The sequence below is a fragment of the Tamandua tetradactyla genome, chromosome 19 (genome assembly GCF_023851605.1).
Source record: "Tamandua tetradactyla isolate mTamTet1 chromosome 19, mTamTet1.pri, whole genome shotgun sequence".
NCBI classification, from domain to species: Eukaryota; Metazoa; Chordata; class Mammalia; order Pilosa; family Myrmecophagidae; genus Tamandua; species Tamandua tetradactyla.
Genome location: NC_135345.1, coordinates 48,646,480 through 48,655,949, shown reverse-complemented (window position 1 = coordinate 48,655,949; position 9,470 = coordinate 48,646,480). Strand labels below are relative to the sequence as shown.

At 36.1% G+C, this 9,470-nt stretch overlaps 1 pseudogene; it reads left to right on the top strand.

Annotated features, from left to right (window-relative positions):
* Positions 1-5,111: 5,111 nt before the first annotated feature.
* Positions 5,112-6,034, top strand: LOC143663595 (putative homeobox protein NANOG2; annotated as a pseudogene).
* The last annotated feature ends 3,436 nt before the right edge of the window (positions 6,035-9,470 follow it).

The following is a 9,470-nucleotide window of genomic DNA, read 5'->3' as shown; positions in this document are numbered from 1 at the left end:
AGGAAATTGAAGTGCATGTATGTTAAGTAACTTGCCAAAGACCACACAGCTAATGTAAGCAATAGTGCGTCACTTTTGATGGTTGATTGTCGTCCATAATAAGCTAGCTCCTGGATTCAGACATAAGCCTTCAGCTTCCAGTGACCATGACTTTAATGCCAAATACTACTTTTCACAATTTAATTAATCTTTTTACTATTGCATGTCATACTACCTTTGGTCCATCTTTTAATGCTAATAGGAATATTATCACCTTAAAATTCAGTCGCTTAACTCCAAATTCTCGTTTCCTTAAGAATCTATCACTTGTAAAAATTCTTGCTACCAATTGTTTTATCATTGTTCAGAGGTATCCTCTCTATAAAAAGCTACTGAAAACCTATGGAGACAAACTCTAGGTTACAGTTTAAGGAAATGCTCTCAAAACTGTACTTCAAAACAACCACCAAGGGAGTTGGGACCTTGTCTATGAACAAGAAGCAAAGGGTGCCATAAGTAACACCCCTGACAATCAACCATCAAAAGTGATGAACTATCGCTACACCTAAAGACAGAAGAGTCTGTGCGAGCCACAATCCAAGTCAGAAAAATGGGTGTCCATACTCTACCTTTCAAGTTCTGTGAAGACAGGAGCAGGAGCTCTTGTTTTTAGTTGTAAGTGAGTCTGAAAAATATCCTTAACCTTCTGGCCCTCATAGAACGGAAGGACATACTCAGGATATGGTGAAGTTGTCGTTGACACTCAACCTACCAAATTCGCCATCACACGCTGATTTCTAATGTAGTAGAAATAAAATATTTTCCAAAAAAAACCAGTTTGTTAGAATCATAATAATATGCAAATAACTCTTTTTAAAAAATGAAATAACTGGAAAGAATCACAAAAAGGATTTTTCTTAGAGCTCTACTTACTTCTTGATGTCATCCTGCTATCTTAATGAAGTTAAGTAAGTTTGGAACTATATTTTGATGTCATCAGTGTAAACTGGCATGAGTGAGAAAGAAATTAGAGATGATGCCCATGCCAAGAGTTTAAGGTCGGAACTCGAATTTTTAGCTGCCATATTGTGGAAAGACTAAGAAAGGAAGAATGACTACAGGAAGTGGAATCTATTGGCAGAGAAGCATAATGTATCAGACATTAAAATATTATAATGTCAGGAGTCAATAGAATTTCAAATTAGTGTTGTTCACTAGCATCTATATAGATCTAGAATAGGGAGGAGATTCAGAAGTCTGGGCTAACGTTAAAAAAAATAAACGGCGAAATCAAATGCTCCCTATACACACCACACAACTGAATCTCTATATTCTTTCTTTTTTCCTTAGTTTTTGAACTTTTTTTTTAATTGTGAAAAATAATGTATTTACCAAAAAGCAATAAATTTCCAAGTCCATTTTAATAAGTAGTTGTACAACAGATTTTAAAGTTTGGATGGGTTTTAAATTGTAGAAATATTTAGGGATCTGGATGATGAGCTGCTTTGGAAATGAACACCAGGCAAATGTAGCAGAAAAACAGCTTAGAATTACAGCATTCCTCAAGTTTAAAAGACATCAGCAATGAAATGCTGGTCTAGACAAATCTCTGGCACTATTATGTGATGATTATATGGGTACTGAAGCAAAAAATTAAGGGCGTGGCACAATCTGTCCTTCAAAATTTGCACCATGAAGTGATCTCAAGAGCATGAAATGGCACAATTGAATGCATGAGAAGAGAGCAGTTGGAGATCCAAAATATTGATGAATAAAAGAAGGAACAACTCTTGGGATAGAAACAGAACCATAGAAGACAGTTGATTTTTAAACTTCAAGTTCATTTCTGTTAAAATAAAGGAGAGAATCAATGTGAGGCAACTCTGAACTCTGAAATTATAATTAGGGGGAAAAAATCTATAACAATCACTTTTGAAAACACTTCCAGAGAAGACAGTGGGAAAGATTTTTAAACAAATAATTTTCAAGCTTACTGAAAAGATAATGGAGTGTGTAGTTCTTTTGGCACAGGCAACAGCCACTCTGTCCAGAAAATTACAGCACAAGCAGAACACAGCACTCAGGCTTCACAGCACGCTGCTGACGGAAGAGCAAGCGGAACAGAAAAGGCTGACAGGCTCCCACAACTTTCCTCTTTTCCATTTCACTGAAATATCGTTGCAAACATGTTAATTATTTCCTCATCTCATTCTCTGCAGAAGAAAAAAACCTCTCTTTTTGTAATGAGTCCAGCTGTTCACACAGGTTAAGAATGGGATGAGCGGGCTCGCCTACTAGAGCTAAGATACAAAGAAGGAGAGGTTCTTTATTGTACTACAATTACAGACTGGAAGTCAAGGAAAGTGGGATTCATCTTGCTGAACTTCTGAGCAAGCAGATCAAGGCTGCACATGGGGCTACTATTTCTGTGATTTCAATTACCATTCTTAGGCCAGTCTAAGAATTTCATGGTAAACTTACATATGGCACATTGAACTTGTCAGCTGAATGGTGTTTTTCTACTCAGATGATTGATTTAACATTATATGTTAGGCCCAGAGATTTTTACTTCAAAGTTGGTCACTCAATGGGATAGAAACCCACTTCCCACTTTTTCTCTGAGAGTTAAACTCTAGAGTCAGAATAAAGTTCTGGTGGACTTGATTATAACCTGATTACAAGTTTTAACATTTCAAAATAGAAAATTTAAATTAGTAGTTTCATTGGTCATACACAGAAATCTAGCAAAAGGAGCTCTTTAGAGCAAACATCTGTAGTGCCATACAAGCTTGACTCAAAAGGAAGGAGACTTAGGAAAGTCATAGAATGTCTTGGTCCCTAGATATTGTCTAGATCATCCCTATTGCCAAATGATTGTATAAGGCAAAGAAATCCTAACTTAGATATTTGATTTATCACATTCTTTTGTTCTGATTAATTACTTACGCTGAGCAAACTTCTCTTTGGTATCTGACTTCTTATTTAAGTCTGCCTGCAGTGTGATAATGTGCTGGACATATGGACATGGAATGTTTTTGCCTCTCTAATATTTCTTTGTTACCATAGATTAGCATCATTGCTGTTCCTGTTTTATACATCACTTCCACGTTTTGATTAACATGAGTCTGCCATCAAGAGAAGGAATTATCACTGGTCTGTTGACTGCATCTTGATTCTGAGTCAGGTATTGGATTTAGATAAATTTACCAAGTCACAGGTGGAATCATGAGAAACCTCTTGGAGGAGAGCCCCCTGTACTTTTCCCCAACTCTATTATCACTGCATTCAGAGGAGAGAAGAGACACATTTTTCCCCTTAATACCTTATTTCTCTGATTTAAAACACTGTAATCATTTCTTCCATATTTTTCTTCAGTGTATTGAAAGTAGTTTATAGTCATTATCATATACTACCTGATTTTCACGTGGGTTCTTTCTGGTCTATGACTTGACTAGGTTTGTCAAAGTCCAAGACCATGGCATGAACATTTCATTACTCATCTTATTACCAAATGCATAATTTTTAACAATGTTTTTTAGATTAATGTTTGACAGGTTAGAGTTGACATCATCACATTGGATAAATGTGATTAAGTTTTAAATTAGTATCTAAGTTTCTTAACTGTTAGGATTTTTTCCCCAATATTTATACTCATTCATTTCTGTACTCTTTTAAAATTATGTTTGCTCTTAATAATTCCAAGGTACGTTTCTTTCTTTAGTGACAGTCATTCTATTATTTATCTTAGTGAATATTTCACTCCATATACCAGATGTACCCTGTGAATTCCTGATGGTCTCCCTCTGACATGACAAGGACCATGTCATTTGAATCCTTACATCCTTAATTAGTAGAAGGCCAGAAGGCAAAATACTGGTTAAAGTGGTGCTTCCACTTGCACCATTTGCCCAAATTTCTATGGCTGGTTCAGGGAGGTTGCTGAATTAGATAGCAGAGAAAGAGTGGTATTTTAGGACCATGCTAAATGGAGTTAGAAACATCCTCCATAGCAAAAAGTTGAAATCCGAGAAGGAGAAAAGAAACAAACAAAAAATTGGCAATTATAAACAGAAAAATAAATCTTTGGTTATTGGGAGATCTAGATATTAATTTAAATGTAATCATACTTATGCAAGTATACTCACACCAAGAGGGGCATCATCAAAAGAAGTATCAGGCATGAATTTTTAATACCATATGGGTATTAACTCAACTTAATTTAACTCAGCAGACATGTAATGCTTGGATTAGGGAAATGCCATAAACTTATCGATCTGAATTTCATCAAAACATGTGGAATAGCCATGTGTAGAATTTTTATGAATAAGCCATGAAAATGAGTAGTGAATGATAGCACAAGTGTGAGAACAGTACAAGTTAGATGATCAAAGCCAACAAATACTCATTTTAAAAACTAGTGTCAACCTACCGGAAGATAGGGCATGTTGCAGGATGTGCCCTAATTGGCCCCTACTATGTAATGTACCTGGTACTCCAAAATGGAAAGCCATTGCTTCACAAAATTGTCATAAATATACACTGTCGAATATTGAAAAATAGAGAAAAAAGAGAAAGGCAAAATTATTCATAGTCTCATTGATTAGCGATAACGACTATTCATATTTCTGTTTCTTATATAATTTTTATCTTCTATATTTTTCATTTGTGATAATTTATGTATTAAATTATATATGGGTGCAGTTCAGTGGTAGAATTCTCATCTACCATGTGGGAGACCCAGGTTCAATTCCCAGTTCATGCAAACAAACAAATAAGCAAAACAATAAAAATACAAACAAACAAAAATTCAACAAATGGTGCTGCAATAAAGGGATACTCACATGGAAAAATAATGTTATGTGACCCTGCCATACAGCATACAAAAAAAAAATTATATATAGGTAGGTTTTGAAATTGCTGTTTCCTGATTATAAAATTAGTACCTGATGCATTGGGCTTTTTGACTATTGATACTGTAGAGGGGGTTCCCTTCATCTCAGCCTTTTAATACTTTCATCGCTATAGATCTTGAAATTTTTCCTAGAAAAAATTCCCAAATAGTCTTTTAAACCTTCCTTGGCCACTCTCACAGTCTAAGTGTTTGAATTTTTTTTCTCCTCGTGCTCAACAACATGAGTGTAGATCTAGTTTCTCCCCAAAGCTTGCTTTGCCCTGAAACAAATAATTCTACCAAGTCTTCACCAATGCCTGAGATTTATGAGGCTGAAGAGAATTATTCTTCCTTGCAAATGTCATCTGCTAAGGTGCACCAGTCTCCTCTTCTTTCCTCCATGGATCTGCTTATTCAGGATAGCCCAGACTCTTCCACCAGTCCCAAAGTCAAACTACCTGCTTCCAAGGAGAAGAGCCCAGAGAAGAAGGAAGATGAGGGTTAGGTAAAGAAACAGAAGATCAAAACCATGTTCTCTCAGACCTAGCTGTGTATACTCAATGGCAGATTTCAAAGACAGAAATACCTCAGCCTCTAGCAGATGCAAGAACTCTCCAACATTCTGGACCTCAACTACAAACAGGTTAAGACCTGGTTCCAGAACCAGAGAATGAAATGTAAAAGGTGGCAGAAGAACACCAACTGGGCAACAAATGGCAATAGTTTGGCCCAGGGCTCAGCACCTACAGAATACCTGGGACTCTACTCTTCCTATCCCCAGGGACACTTGATGAACACTTGGTAACTTTCCAATGTGGAGCAATCAGACCTGTAACAACTCAACTTGGAGCAGTTATTCCTAGAACAGCCAGTCTTGGGGCAACCATTCCTAGAACAGCCAGATGGTGCTCCCAAGCCTGTGATAATAACCAAGCCTGAAGCAACCAGGCCTGGAACAATCAGTTCCAGAACAGTGGAGAGAAATCCCTGCAGTCCCAGATTCAATTCCAGCAAAATTCTTCCACTGCTGAATTGAAGGTCGCCTTGGGAAGTGCTGGGGAAAGCCACAACGCAATATGGCAAACTGCTAAATATTTCAATACCTGACACAACATGGATTTGTTCCCAAGTTACTCCATGAATGCCCAGCCTGAAGATATATGAAGATAAGCTATATGATACAATCTCAATCTGGGCACAGGCTGCATTACATCCTTTCTTCCAGAATTGACTTGAGAGCTGTGATCTGACTTTATCCTGGTTTTCCTTGGGTGATTGGGGGATGCTTGTAGGTGTTCTGAGCCTAATCAGAGGTTTCAAAAAACTCAGCAACAGTCCAGATTGCCTTGGTTGTTCTAGAAAACATCGAAGATGAGTTGTCTGACTATAGAGAACTAGAATATAATCATTTGGATATCTTTAAAATCTAGCCTCAAGAACAAGAAGTAAAAATATAGAGATGTGTGCTAAAGTACTCATGGGATTTGGGAGGCTTCATTCAATTGTTCAGAGGAAAATGTTAAGCTATCATAACCCTGCATTATTGATTTCCCTACACTATCTCTACTTTGTTCATTACTGTATTTGTAGATAAAAGTTTGTTTTTGCATCATAATAATACTTCAGTTTGGCTAGTTGATTTATACATTTTACAGGTAAATAAAATACATCTATTTAGAAAAGCAATACAAACTTTTCTCACAAAATTAGTAAAAATGAAAGAAAGAAAGAGAGAGAGAGAGAGAGAGAGAGAGAGAGAGAGAGAGAGAGAGAGAGAGAGAGAGAGAGAGAGAGAGAGAAAGAAAGAAAGAAAGAAAGAAAGAAAGAAAGAAAGAAAGAAAAAAGAAAGAAAGAAAGAAAGAAAGAAAGAAAGAAAGAAAGAAAGAAAGAAAGAAAGAAAGAAAGAAAGAAAGAAAAAAAGAAAGAAAGAAAGAAAGAAGAAAGAAAAGAAAATATGAGCCACATTGAATATTGCCTCCTGAACTTAACCACACTTGAGATTTTGGCATATTTAGTTAACATAATTTTGTGAATATTTATTTCAAATAATTGCCATTATTAGCACAGATTCAATAGCAGAAAAGCAGTTAATGATTTTGGTGATAACCAGACCTTGCAAAGTACCATGGGTTAAAGTATCTCGTGGGTATCACAATAAATCTTTTGCAGGTTGTGAGATTGGAAGGGAAATTGAAGGCAGCTTCAGTCAACAATGGATTCATATATATATATATATATATATATACACACTTATATATAGCAATATAATCTTCTTTTTTTCCACTGTGACTCCAGATGACAAAAATAATGTAGTGGTATCTAAACAATTTTAAAAGGAGAGTTTATGACCAAGAACATTTACACCCAAAAAGTTTGTCTTTAATGAGACATGACAACAGAGAAACATTTTTAGACTAGCACAGTTTCAAAATAGGTATCACCCATGCACCTTGCTTGAAAACCCTATTCCAGTTGAAAGAGAGACAACTCAAAATTAGGTTCTTAATAACAACTATTATTATTCCAGGTAAAGTGCTATGTGTTTTACATATTCATCACTCACATATTCCTCTCAATAACCCTAGGAATTAGAAAATATTATTAAATTAATTTTAAAAATGAGGAAACTGAAGCACAGAGAAGTTAAGTGACCCTGTCAAAGCTCGTGTGAAGTCATGGAGCCATGAGTTACACACATGGAGTCCAATTCCACAAATGCTCTTAACCACCATGCAAAAGAGCCTTTCAGGGAAGAATACTATAGATTAAAGTTATTCAAAGATCATCTTTTTCAATATGTTCCCTCCAACATAGAACTTTATTCATTGTTGATTGAAACTTTCTTCACACCTTTGTACCTGTTATTTACATTTTGTGTTAGTATGGAAACAGTATTATTATAAATATACTATTAACTATAATTCCATAGCTTTGCATTTGAGTTCACTGTTTGCTTGTTCTTTTAATTTTTATTCTGGTAACATATATTCAACCTAAAATTTCCCATTCAACCTACTGTCACATATAAAATTTATGGTGGTAATTATTTTCACAACACTGTGCCACCATTACCACCATTCTTTACCAAAACTTTTCCATCACCCCGAACAGAATCTCTGTAACAATTAAGCATTAACTCTCCACTTCACACACCACTCAAGCCCTGGTAATGCACATTCTAATATCTTAATTATTTTATGTAAGTGAGCTCATACACTATTTCTCCTTTTGTTGCCAGAATATTTTATTTGACATGATGTCTTCAAGGTTCATCCATGTTGTAAAATGCATCAGAACTTCATTCTTCTTTACCACCAAATAATATTCTATTGTGTCTATATACCACATTTTGTTAATCCATTAATCTGTTGATGGGCACTTATATGGCTTCCACCTTTTGGCAATTGCAAATAATGCTACTGTGAACATCAGTGTGCCAATATCTGTTGGAGTCTTTGTTTTCAGTTTTTTGAGAGATTATTCCCAGCCATGAGATTGCTAAGCCAAATGGCAATTTTATACTTGACTTTCTGAGGAACCACCAAGCTGCTTTCTAATTTGAATTTATTGATCTTAAAAAGTGGAGGAGTTGTATCCGGCCCCGCTTATTGGATGTTACATGTAACATTGCTCACAGGGAAATGTCTGCCTATATATCTCCAGTCCCATCTTGATCACAAGGTGATGCTAACCCAATCTGGCATCATCCTTTACTGGGTTCCCACATCTATATCTCCAGAAGTGTTTGGGGGTATATTGAGTTATCAGATAATTAGCTGTCCACAGATGATGGGTCATTGTTGAGGCTGACTGAGGCCTGGCCAGGCTCTGATTCTGGAATGAATTACTTGAGTAGCTTGTCCCTGAGCCAGCTTCTGTTCTGTTCTGTTGTCTTCCCAATGAAACAGTTTTTACTCTCATCAGCTTCCCCCTTCAACCTGTCCAGGATCCAGGTTGATATATTTTTTAAATTTTCTTTTTGCGCTGTTCCCTGTTTTCTTTCATTTCTCTGAGTTATTTTCTTATCAATAACAATTACTGAGCTAGATTTACATTGCTAGGGAATACACAAAGGAATTTCCAAGGGTCTACTCCTTTAATTATCACAAAATATGAAACAGATACTATGATGTCTGTTTTAGAAAAGGGAAGCATGAGGCATAGTGTAGTTAAGTAACTTTTCCTTTGTAACACGGCAGGAAGAGGCAAATACAGTAACCTAACTAGCAGTGTGTGCAGCTCTGGCTTATTATCTGTAAGGAGTGCAAAATGGTGTTTGTATGCATGGATTATAATATTTCTGTCTTTGTAATTGCTATCGAAGTGAATTCTAAAGACTCACTCATTAGTTCTTATCAGCAACAAGTACACTGTGCCAAGAAGTGTACAGTTGAAAAAAAAAAGGTTGCTTCTTTCTCTGAGTGGCTCCATGAACCCTTCTCCTCACCCTTAATGCCCCTATACTTAGAGCCCATGTCCCCTACCTTTGTCTACTGAATGACTTCCTCCTTAGTCTCTCTGCATTCCTATTCACTCTCCATTTTGCCACTAGATTTTTCTATCTAAAATCCAAATTTAATCATGACAGGGTACTACTTAA